Below are 12705 nucleotides of genomic sequence, written 5' to 3'. Positions count from 1 at the left end.
TGAGAAATTGGATTGGGTGAAATTTATCTACATCTGTGTCTAACCTAAATCGTGTGTCATCACATACAGATATTTAAGTCCATGCCAGTTCGTATGTGACTACAAATTGGGACAAGAAGAAGAGACTGGAAGCATCCAGTGTGGTCCTTGACCTCTAACTCAGAGGACTGATATATTTGCCAGATCAGATTGTATGCAAAGATGGGCATGGCAGTTAAGAAGGTTGACTCCATCTCTGGAAATAAACTTGTTTCATCACTGTTTACTGCTTCCCCCTGCCAGACTGAATATTTATAAGAAAAAAAATGTTTAAGACATTCTATGGAAAATGGCAAAAGAGTTAAAATTTCAGTAGCCTGCTGATTCTGTGAATCACTTTGTCCATGTGAGAATAAATCTTTTTAAAAATTAAAAGATGGCTCAAGCCAGAGTAACAAAATTTAAAGAAAAAAAAAAAAGCGAAGATAGTTCAGTCTTATTTTTATAGGTCTCTGAATCCATTGAACTGTGACTGCTTCCTTGTCCAGGTAGAATAGTCAAGAATATGCTTTAATTCCAAAGATTTATAGTTAGGAATTTAGAAATAGTATGAAAACCATGTGTTGAACTAGTCTTAACCAGATGCCTGTATTTTAAGGATCTTGGGCCATTTGGATGATCGAGTGGTGGTTTTGTAGCCATTAATTATTGGTTTACCTCGAGCACCAAGTTTACACAAACTTACCAGTACGTGGTGAAATCTTGTTGGGTGATATTTCCTGTTTTTTTCTGAGATCTCAATTCCTTGGCTCCCTCCTGTCCTCTGAGCTCTGGTTTCACATGAATTTTCCCAAATGCCAAGAGAGCATTTTTGTATAAAATTCTGACTTCTCTGATTGCTTTCAGTTTTAGTATGACTTTATTAAAGAGCCCAGATTTTTCTCCTCTTTTTTTTTTTTTTTTCTTTTGTTCTTGAAACTAGAAGTTGCACAGGGAAATAAGGCAATTGAGTCAGATACTCTGATTCTGGATTAGCCTCTCCATAGGAGAATGTTTTGAATCCAGTCTTAGGAATGTGGGATGTGCTGTGGTTATGGTGATTCCAAAATGTTCAGCCCAGCCACGAGTCACCCCCTGTTCCATAGGAGGCCTTCTCTGGGGCTAAAGCGGAAGTTAGGCCTCTAGTGGAAGTGGGGAGGTGGGAGACGGAAAGGGGAAGCATAATTCTAGGAGTTCTGACCCAAATCTCCCACTGGACCTAACCCTTAAGATCAGTTGGGACATTGCTAAAACTTGACAAGCTGTCCTAGGACTAGCCTGGTCTGGAACGGCTGCTCCCCCAGAGGGATGAGACGTCATGATCACGAACACACATGTATCTGTGTTTTTTTAATCTGTCAGACTAGCTGTTCTCAGCCTCTGACTATTGCCCATGTTACAATCACATGTCATATGATACAGTGTGATAAGATATCATAATCATTTATCAGCCAAATTTTCTTGGATATGCTCTTTTTATAGTTCTTGAAATGGCTTCCTTTTTCCTTGCTTGGAGGATTTTTTTCTTTCTTTGCCGAATCTTTTAATTCTGATAGACGTAGTCACTTGTGAACCTCAGGCAGATGGGGACTTCTTTCTGTCTAAGAAAGAAGAGGCTGATTTGGCTAGTAATGATTAAGGGGTGTGTAGGCATGTGTGTGTGTGTGTGTGTGTTTTCTGTATTTCACTGTAACAAACTGTAACAAACCAAAGCTTTGTCTCAGGCTTGTGGATAGTCTGACTATTAAAAATATTTTTTTGGTTCCCCTCCGTAGAAGCCCAGAGGTTAGGGATCTTTCAAGTTTCTCCTATCTGGAAGAGATAGGTAATAGTTTGGAAAGATTTTGGATTGATTCCTGATTTTCCAGGTTGAAGAGGTATGTTTTGGAAGGCAGATAAGTTTGAGGTTGAGGGGGTGCTAAGTTGTTTTCTCTGTCAAGGCCTTGGAGCAGGAATAGCTTTCGGAAATAGCCATCTTCGAGTCAAACAAAGATCTTTGATGATTATTTCAACCTGTTAGTGTATGGGCCCCAGATTGGTCATTATCTGAGTGGGAAAGGATTAGTGTCACTGCCTCAGGCTGAACTTCTGTGGGCTCAGAGCCCTGCCACACCTTATTGCCCTTTTTACAAGGGAGAATCTATTGCTGAAAGTGAGAAAGACTGGTGTAAGTCTCTACCTCTGCTAGAAAAACAACTCCAAATGTGCCCTATGCTTAGGAGGCCCGGTTGTTACATGAAAAATTAATACAAAGATTGAGGAGTTGAAGGGCAGGGGACATGGGATGTGGCTTGTATATAAGGAAGTGTTTTGGTGGTTGTGACCAGATTAAACCCACAAATCAATCTTCCTGAGAGCCAGCAGTTTACTGACCAGCTCCTCGTTGGTGAGACACTAAACGGCAAGGGAAATGCAACTCTTCTATGTGGACGTAATGTGTGTGATCACACCTCTTGAAGAAACCATTTGCTAATTAATTTGTGCCTAGAAATCACCTGCATCAGAATAAAGAGAGATATAAAGACTGCCAGTGCTTAAATGAGACCTCAGCTCTGATCTCAGATTTGGTGTTTGTGCCTGACAGGGACTGAGGAAAGATCTGGAAACTAAATCCCAGGGGGATAAGTGAAGAGTGAAGAAAAAGTAAACAGCTTCAAGCAAATCTATTAAAACCCCCAGGACAAAGGGAGGAAGACAAAGGCTTCTGTGATTGTAACCCCAGCAACCAAGGGCAGAAGGTAGGTGGAGTCATTCTGTGAAAGGACACAGGGCTTTCAGGTTGAGTGCCCTAGAAAAGACTCTCCTCTATTGTCAACAAGGAGAATTCTTGCAAAGTGTTTTATTTTCCTCTCAATTTTATGAAATTTTCTTTTTTGTGAATTTTCTATTCACTGTTGTGCTGACTTATTGAAAGTACTGTGAGTATTTCAACAATGCTAGTGGTTTTTAATTTGCTTCTTTTGTTTTTGATCACATTATATTTGGAAGATATTTTGTACTTTTCCTTACTTTTTGGAAAATTGAAGAAATTGTAATTGATTTTGTGCGATGTATATTTCTTTTGTCTACTCTGAAGTTCTGAAGGTAACTTCTTTAGACCATAGTTTTGTATGATAAAATAATATAATTTTTATTAACTTTATAATGAGAAAATAGGTAAAATGGTTTTGTTTTTGTGAATTTCACATACTCAAGCTTTTATCCAAACTTTATTTTATTTCTTTCATATTGAAAGGAAGGTGATCCTCCAACACTATGCACGTCTCCAAAGCATTCATGGCTAATTCCAATTATCGCAAATGCTCGGTACCATCGTTTATTTGTTTTCTCAAATGTGGAGACTTTGTGATAATTGTTGTCCATTCTGTAGATGCCCAAGATTTTTTTCTGTTGTATTTTTATTTTTATTATGTCTCAGAATTCTTCCAAACCTCAATTTCATTGAGTCTGGGAGGGAGTTTTTATAATCATTGAATACAACTTTTTAAACAATAAAGGAATTCTCTTTACAACGGGGCTCAGAGGCTTTGCCCTTTTCATGAATACTGTTGTTCACTCTGTAAAATGGCAACTGCTATTATTTACTATTTGAATGATCACATTTGTTGCTTTTGTCAATCTTAGATATCTTTCATCTTTGGGGAATGGCACTCCAATTTTCCTTCTACCGTCTACCTATAGTCCAAGTTGTTCAGCTCAGGCTAATGCCACCCTCTAGGGTGGGATCAGGTACTTGATCTAGGTTTGGCAAATAAGAATGATTTCTGGGGCATCAGCTGTTGCTCTCTAGAAATAGATGCTCTTCTCCCCTGGAATTTCTTTCAATAAGGATCACCAGGTGGAAGTATCCTACCTCATGTTGATCATAATGATAATGATAAAGTAGTATTAAAAAAAATTTTTTTAGGGTAGGTTCTTTACCCAGCATGGAGCCCAACACAGGGCTCAAACTCACAACCCTGAGATCAAGTCCTGAGCTGAAATCAAGAGTGGGATGCTTAACTGACTGAGCCAGCCAGGTGCTCCCAGTAGCATACATTTTTAACTTATTTAATCTTCCCCCAAAACATATGAGGGGAGTATTATTATTTCCTCCATTTTCATGATAAAAAACTGAGGCTGAGTGAGGTCAGGTGATTTGGTTAATGTCAAACAGCTAGGAAGTGGTGAATTGGGATTCTCAATCTGGCAGCCTGCTTCTAGAGCTCATGCTTTTCCCATTATATTAAAGAAAAACATGGCTGTTAAGAGAGAAAAATGGATTCTTAATCACATAATTTGAGCTCTTGGATCAGACTATTCCTAACAGAGCCCTGGGTTTCCCTTTTGAATGAACGGTTACATTATCTTTTTGGCCTACCTTAATCTGGGATGGATTTCCCTTACTTATACTTGGAAGAGCCCAGATTAGTGCCTGAAAGAGCAATGAGGAGATCTTGGATAAACTGCCACATGATATTTGAGACAAGGCATGTAGAGATGACTTGTTTAACAACGCTGTGAAATGCTGGAGTATCATTTCCTGCATTTATAATTCCTGATTATAATTTGAGTTGAGTTGCTCTTCAAATTCGGCTTTTGGGTTTACATGTTTGCATTCAGTATGGACTGAATGTTCTCAAATTCACATATAGAAACTCGTTGTGATGGGATTAGGAGGTGGGACCTTTAGGAAGTGATTAGGTCATGAAGGTGGGGCCCTCATGAATGGGATTAGTGCCCTTATACATGAGATCTCTGCTCCCTAGCCCTTTCTACCACATGAGGACACAGAGAGAAGACCATGGCTCATGAATCAGGAAGCAGGTTTCCAGATCCCAAACCTGCCAGCACCTTGATCTGGCTTCCCAGCCTCCAAGAGTGTGAGCAGTACATTTCTGCTGTTTATAACATTTGTGGTATTCTGTGATAGCAGGCCAAACGGACTAAGATACATGGTTAAGAACAGGATGCAAGACACTTAAGCCCCCATTTGTGCAGACTGAGGGAAACATGAAATAATAATACTCTGTCTTCTAAATGAAACTATATTAATAATAGCTCTATAAATGTAGTCATGAATATATAAAAGAGTCAAGAAACAAAATTCGATCCAAACTAGCTTGAGCTAAAAGAGGCTTATAATCACATAACTGAACATTCGGGGGAAGCTGGCTTTGGGTTTGGCTGACTTAGGGTTTATTGTTGCCACTAGGATTCATTCTTGGCTTCCTACTTCTGGGCGGGATCCATCTTCAGCATCTCCAGGATACTCCATAGCCACAAGTGAGGTGAGTTTCACTTCTTTAGCTACCTAACCTGGTGGAGAAGACAGTGTGTGTGTCTCAGGATTTCCTACACAAGGGCCAGGTTTCTCTCTGATTTGGGTTCAGTGATAATATGCTAATTGGTTTATACCAATCAGGTCCACACCAGGAGCCCACCAGGTTGAAAATGGAAGATGATGTTCAGAGAGGAAACTACAGATGTTGATCTGAGGAAGGGGAATAATAATAGTAGTATAATAGTAAGATATAATAATAATAATAGTACTATTTGTAGTTACAATGATAATAAGAGTCATGGCTAATAATACAGTACATAACATGTTGGTATTTATTAGTGTATTTAATCCTTACCGTAACTGTATAAGTACCACTAAATTCTCAACTTGCAGAAAAAACAAGGAAAAGCTTTAAAAATACATATTCCTTGGGACGCCTGAGTGGCTCAGTTGGTTAAGCGGCTGCCTTAGGCTCACGTCATGATCCCAGCGTCCTGAGATCGAGTCCCACATTGGGTTCCTTCTTGGCAGGGAGCCTGCTTCTCCCTGTGCTTCTGCCTGCCACTCTGTCTGCCTGTGCTCTCTCTCTCTGACAAATAAAAAAATAAAATCTTTAAAAAAATAAAAAAATACCTATTCCTTAATTTTAACCATGTGTCTTATTGATTATCTTTTATTAAGTATATCCTATTGATAGGATATTTGTATGACTTCCTGAATGGGGGATGGGGAATAGATGTTAGTATATTACCCAGGAGCCAAACTTAAGGATCCTCTAGAGTTAAATGAAGATGTGTATTTATATTCCAAAATGTCTAAATATTACAAATGTATCTTCTCCTTTGTTTAAGCCATAAAATATATTTTATTTGGAACGTACCAGTATTCTTGTAATAATATGTTTATAATACACCGTGATAGTGAAAGAAAAATTCTTGTCTTATAGAAGAGGTAACCAAGACCCAGAGACAGGAAGTTTGCACAGCTAGGAGGTGGCAGAGTGGGGATTCCCACAGGCAGTCTGGCTAGGGAGCCCACACGGTTTACCTGGCTATGTTAAGAACCGATCACTGGTGGTGAGTCACAAACAAGGAGAGTCCTACACTCAACATCCACCCTCCAGTTAGATTCCTTGGCCTTTTAGGTGAGAGCTTATAAAGCTGTAGCTATGTTCAGTGCTGTGCTCTATAAGCTAAACCTCCTTTAGGCTGTTTGTGGTGAGCCTGTAAGCCATGTGGGGCAGCGGATCTGTTTCTGAACTCTTGTACTTTAGGTCATTGTCAAGACTCCTCTATTCTTACTGAAGGTGTTGATAAAGCACCACTTGTCCTCGTGAATCACCTCTGCAGCTGATTTCAGTTTTTCCCCGAATCAAAGGTGATTGTCAAATACCCTTCTCCCCTGTTTGTCTTCATGGCTTTCGTTTACATAATCACAACAGGGTCAAGACTGTGGGTAAGGGTGAAACTGCTTGGATGTTGTGATGCTATCTTTAGCTCCATGTTTCTTGATCTCAAATAGAATGAGAGCCATCCAACCTTTTGTTTGATTTAATGTTTGTTTCCTTTTTTTTTCTCCAGTAGATAAATTTTGCACATAATAGGAAACATTTATTTCCTTCTCTTAGGTACTGAAGCTTATTTTCAGATAAGTTGCTGCCTTTGATACCAACTAGAAAAAAAAAAGAACTAAATATCATTTTGCCCATCCTCTTTCCTCCAGAATATATCTTGGCCATAACACATATTTTTTTAAAAATTTAGCTATTCTCTATGCCATGAAAATCTTAAGTTACTGTTACTAGGCCATACCAGCTTGATGAATAACATAACATCTTAGGAGAATAATTGTATTCATGTCTAATGTTCTTTTCTTCAGTTAGCATCTGTCTCCTGCACTTTTCTTAATATTTTTTACACCACTGGAATCCATAAAATGCTTAATCTTGAGTTAGTCTGGATTGAAGATCTTTATAAAAAAAGTCAAAATTTTCTCTGTGTCATTGGGAAAAGTTACCTTAGAGTAAATATGGGCCTTCCAAATCTAGTTGAGGAGATGGGATTTGTGAAGCCTGATTAGCTGAACTTCTGCACTTTTAGACCCTAAATATACTGAAATATACTGAAAAAAGGAAGACTCCATAAAACGGAGTGACAGCTCAGATATCTTGATAAGCCTTCTGTAGAAATATAGATTTTCTGCTGTCTTTCCTTAAGCCTTCCCGTAACCTAAGAAATAATTCTACACTTGATGCTGGATATAATATAGCTCCTCTCACAGTTCTGCTAGAAAAATCACACGAGCATTTTGAGAAATAGAGGGTTCTTCTGTGAGGCACTAGGGGAGACCATTAAAACCAGGATGATAGATTCCACTTAGATACCACCATTCCCTCCCCTCCCTCAGTTCTTAGTTACTTACCATCATGGTGCAAGTTCTAGCTGAATCTGAACTTTGGCCATCAAATCCTTCTCAACTCAGTGCTCCAGGCATATACCCTAAACTAAGTAGTATGTAAAGTGAAATCCTTTTCCAGCTCTGCTCAACCTATACCAGAACCAGCAAGTAACTCTTCCTATGATCAAGGAGGAAGGAGAAAAGGGAGATGGACCTTCTAACATTTGATGAACAACTATTACATGTTAAGCACTGTGTTGAGAAATTTTGCACATATCACATTTAATCCTTTCAAAGATCAGAGGGAGGTGATGTGATTTCCATTGTTATTAAATGGAAATGAAATCTTGGGCTCAAAATCACAGAGCTGATAGGTTAAGTGATGTATCAGGGATTCAAGTCCAAGTCCAAATCTGAAGGCCATATCATACTTGCTCTTCAAAACTTTTTATTTTTTTAAAAATTTTTATGTTCAATTATAATTGAACATATAATGCAACATATGATACATCATTAGTTTTTGACGTAGTGTTCAGCAATTCATTAGTTGTATGCAGCACTCAGTACTCATCACCCCTTGTGCCCTCCTTAATACCCATCCTGGTTACCCCATGTCCTGTCCCCCCTCAGTTTGTTTCTCAGAATCCAGTGCCTCTCATTGTTTGTCTCCCTCTCTGATTTTTTCCCAGTTTTTCTTCCCTTCCCCTGTGTTCCTCGGTGCTACTCCCTATGTCCTGCATATGAGTGAAACCATATGATAATAATCAAACCTTTTTAGAATCATTGTTAATAATCAATTGTTTATATAATCTTAAATGTGTAGTATTAGTCTGGCAAATCCAGTTTACCATGGATTTATTAATTATGGCAACAGATATTCATGGGGCACCTACCAGGTGCTAGGAATATTGTGGTGAACTACTCAGATAAACACTATCATTGCCCTTGTGGAATTTACATTCTAGTGGAAGGAGGTAAATAATAAACAATGAGCATAGCAAATATGTAAATTACCTTAATGGGTGATAAGTGCTATTGGAAAATAAGAAGACTATAGTAAATAAGAATAATTGGTCAGAAGAGGGGTGGAGCAGAAAGTAGTTCTCAAAGGTGAATATTTAAGAGGGGACAAGATATGTGAGGGAAGAATATGCTAGACAGAGGGACTTAGCCAGTGCAAAGCCCCAAATGTGTGAGAGTAGAGATGCTAGAGATGTGAACTTGCTTCTCTGGAAAAAGGAGAAACCTCTTGAGGTTCAAGGAGCAAAGGGATTGAGGAAAAGCAAATAGAGTGCCTCAAGAAGGAAGCTGCAAGTGTGCAGTGTCCAGGAAACCAGGTAAGGTGTTTCCTAGAGGAGACAATGATCAACAGTGCCAAATGCCGCTGATGCTCAGTGAGAGGAGAGCTGATAACTGACCATGATATTTTGGAATGTGAAGGTCACTGGTGATCTTGACAAGGATGATTTTGGTGGAGTTGATGAGAACAAAAACCTGACTGGAGAGGTTTAAGAGAGGGATTGAAGAAATCAGGGATTTTTTTTTTTTTTTTTTTTTTAAGAATGAATAGCAACATAGTTTTTATGCTAATGGAAGTGAACTAATAAAAAGGACAAAATTGGTATAGGAGATAGAGAATTGTTGGTGAGAGGAAAGGTATTCACAAGCATCTGTAATGAGAGAAGAGATAAAAATATTTCATCACGGTGATCTGATAATGACAGCTTTATGTCATTGCCGTATGTTTTCTTTTTTTTTAAATTTTTTAATTAGATTTATTTATTTATTTATTTGACAGAGCAAGAGAGAGATCACAAATAGGCAGAGAGGCAGGCAGAGAGAGAGGGGGAAGCAGGCTCCCCGCTGAGCAGAGAGCCCAATGTGGGGCTCAATCCCAGGACCCTGGGATCATGACCTGAGCTGAGGCAGATGCTTTAACTCATTGAGCCACCCAGGCACCTCGACATACGTTTTCAAGTGATTTGCTCAAGTGGTGTATATTATTGATACCAGATTCTCAAACAGCCTAATCCATTATTTTGGCATACTGAGATTTTTAATGTTGAGAGTGAAAAATGACAGTTTATTTCTAAGGTTGGCCTATGGTGAAAGAGCTCCATTGCTCCATTTTATTTTTCCCAGCACATGATGATGTCCTTCACTGATTCCAGGAAACACTGGTTATGTATTATAGGGGTATATTTGAAAACCATATCTGTATGCATTTTGTCAGAGTGGATTGGATCCAATTGCTAGCCTTTATGCTTTTGTATGTGTTGGGTTCCTTGACTCAGCAGCATCTGACAGAGCTTTGAATAATCTTCAGTGAAAAATCATCCTATAACTTTTGGATCATCTGCTTAATTCAATTATGAGCTGTCTGAAGATCCATTCTAGATTGTCATTCCTGATGTCTACAACTGTAATTTAGGACTTTAAAGTTTACTAGAAACAAAATGTAAGAAAATAAGCTGCCTATATGTGGATGGAAACTGATCTAAGTTGACATAGAACTGGATGCCTTGGTGAAAAATTGCAAATAATATACTACCTCTCTCTTTCATGAGACCACTTTTATTTTTATTTTTAAATTATATTTTTATTATTTTAAATTGGATTGAGCCTTTGGTTCTTTTTTTAATCTAAAACTTATAGCACTGTGTCAACTGACTGTCCATCAAGTGGTCTTCAGCTGTCAAAGGTTGGAGAAACATTAGGCTAGATCATGCAGAAACACGTACATTTTTGAAAAATGTTTGAATTGTGTTCAAGGGCAATAGGAAACCACTGAGACACATTAAACAGGGCAGTGAGATGCTTACAAGTGTTTTTAATAAAGATCATCTAGTTCTTATATTGGTTAGGGAGGTGCAAATATGGAATTACGGAGATTAGCAAAAGGCTGGTGTACTTGAGGGGTGATGGTTATTTGGACTGGAGTGTGGCAAAGAAGACAGTAGTATTTAACATTTATTGAGTACTTACTCCAAGAACCTTATGAAGTAGATAGTATTATTGGTCCCAGTTTTACAGATGAGAAAACTGAGGCAAAATGAGGCAATGTATCTTGTCCAAGGTTACACTAACGATGAATTTGGAGCTTGGCTTTCAATCCAAGTAATCTGATTCCATAATTCATGATATTAATTACTAAACTAACTTCTCTTGAATGGAGATGAGAAAAGTTGATAAAGATATAGTTAGAGGTGAGGTCAGGAGGACTTGGTAACTGATTGGTTGTGGATATTTAGGTAGAAGATAAGATGGAAGATGCAGAGGTGACTCCCATCTTTCTCCCTGAATCTACTAGAAAGATTCAGTGTTCATTGACCCAAAGAAAGAGTGGAGGATACCAAGATTTGGAGATCAAGTGTGCTGTTTGGCAGGTACATGTTAAGATGCCTTTGAGACATCCAAGTGAAGATGGCCCATGTAAAATTGCAGCTCAGGAGAGGTCTGGGTTGGAAAGATTCACATGGGAACTGGTGGTTCATTGGAAACTATGGTTGTGCTCTGAGTTGACCTATAAACAACACAGTACCTGGTACATAACATGGGCCAGTAATGCTGAAGGATTCAATTTGTAGAGTAGCCATAGATCTTTGGATTTGGAATGCACCATACATAGTATGGTGATATTCAAGGTCTTGCTTTCTGAATGTTAGATGGTTAACAATGTTCACTCATAACATTCTCAGATATTTCCCATGGAATGACTGTGAAAGAAGAGCACTTAGAAAAATAACATTTTGAACACATACGTGAATACTTAAAACTATCTGCTTAATGAATAGATCTAATGATCTACGTTCTTAGTTTGCTAAGAGATAAGCTTTTTTATTTTTGTTCTAGAACTCACCAATATTATTAAACAAGATGGTGGGTATTGAAAACAGTGATAACTTTTCTTATCTTTCAAGTCTTAATAACCTCATATTTTATTTATTTTTAAAAATAAGTTCGTATTTTAAAAGAGTGAAGTTTAAACATTTTTAAATTTAAAATAACTATAAATCTAAAGAAAAGTTGCAAGAATAATACAAAGATCTTCAATAAATTCTTTTAAAAATTTTTGTAATATATCCAAGAATTTTATTTTACTTTTATTTTAATTTTTTAATTTAAATTCAATTAATTAACATATAATATATTATTAGTTTCAGAGATAGAGACCAGGGATTCATCAGTCTTAAATAATACCCAGTGCTCATTATATCATTTGCCCTCTTTTTTTTAAAAATAAAATTTATTTATTTATTTATTTATTTATTTGACACAGAGAGATCACAAGTAGGCAGACAGGCAGGCAGAGAGAGAGGGGGAAGCAGGCTCCCCACAGAGCAGAGAGCCTGATGCAGGGCTCGATCCCAGGATCCTGGGATCATGACCTGAGCCGAAGGCAGAGGCTTTAACCCACTGAGCCACCCAGGTGCCGCACTAGCCCTCTTTAATGTCCATTATCCAGTTACTCCATCTTCCTGCCCCCTTCCCCTCCAGCAACGCTCAGTTTGTTTCCCATGATTAATTGTCTTTTATGGTTTGTCTCGCTCTCTGATTTCATTTTATTTTTTCCTCTTTTCTCAAATGGTCCTCTGTTTTGTTTCTTAAATTCTACATAAGAGTGAGGGCAGATGATAATTGTCTTTCTGTGATTCTCTGATTTTACTTAACATAATACCTTCTAGTTCCATCCATGTCATTGCAAATGGCAAGATTTTGTTTTATTTTGATGGCTGAGTAGTATTCCACTGCATATAAGGACCACTTTGTCTTTAATCATTCATCTGTTGATGGACCTCTGGTCTCTCTCCACAGTTTGGCTACTCTAGACTTGCTGCTGTAAACATTGGAGTGCAGGTGCCCTTTTGGATCACTACATTTGTATCTTTGGGGTAAATCCCTAGTAGTGCAATTCCTGGGTCATAGGGTAGCTCTATTTTCAACTTTTTGAGGCACCTACATACTGTTTTCCAGAGTGGCTGTACCAGCTTGCATTCCTACCAACAGTGTAAGAGAGTTCCCCTTTC

The 12705-nt window shown here is 38.1% G+C and overlaps 1 long non-coding RNA gene across 3 annotated transcripts in view; it reads left to right on the top strand.

The window, feature by feature from the left end:
• Positions 1–2369: 2369 nt before the first annotated feature.
• The window catches only part of LOC116591495, a 78348-nt gene continuing 68012 nt past the window's right edge, over positions 2370–12705 (top strand). For 2 of the 3 annotated variants that reach the window (XR_004286025.1, XR_004286024.1), the window contains exons 1-2: positions 2395–2756; positions 5213–5288. This is a non-coding gene — a long non-coding RNA (uncharacterized LOC116591495). Of the gene's footprint in view, positions 2757–5212; positions 5289–12705 lie in introns of all 3 variants that reach the window. The other variant, XR_004286027.1, reaches the window with a different exon arrangement.

This window comes from Mustela erminea, chromosome 5 (assembly GCF_009829155.1).
Source record: "Mustela erminea isolate mMusErm1 chromosome 5, mMusErm1.Pri, whole genome shotgun sequence".
Lineage (NCBI taxonomy): Eukaryota > Metazoa > Chordata > Mammalia > Carnivora > Mustelidae > Mustela > Mustela erminea.
The sequence above is the reverse complement of the archived record's forward strand: the minus strand, read 5'-3'. Positions and strand labels throughout refer to the sequence as shown.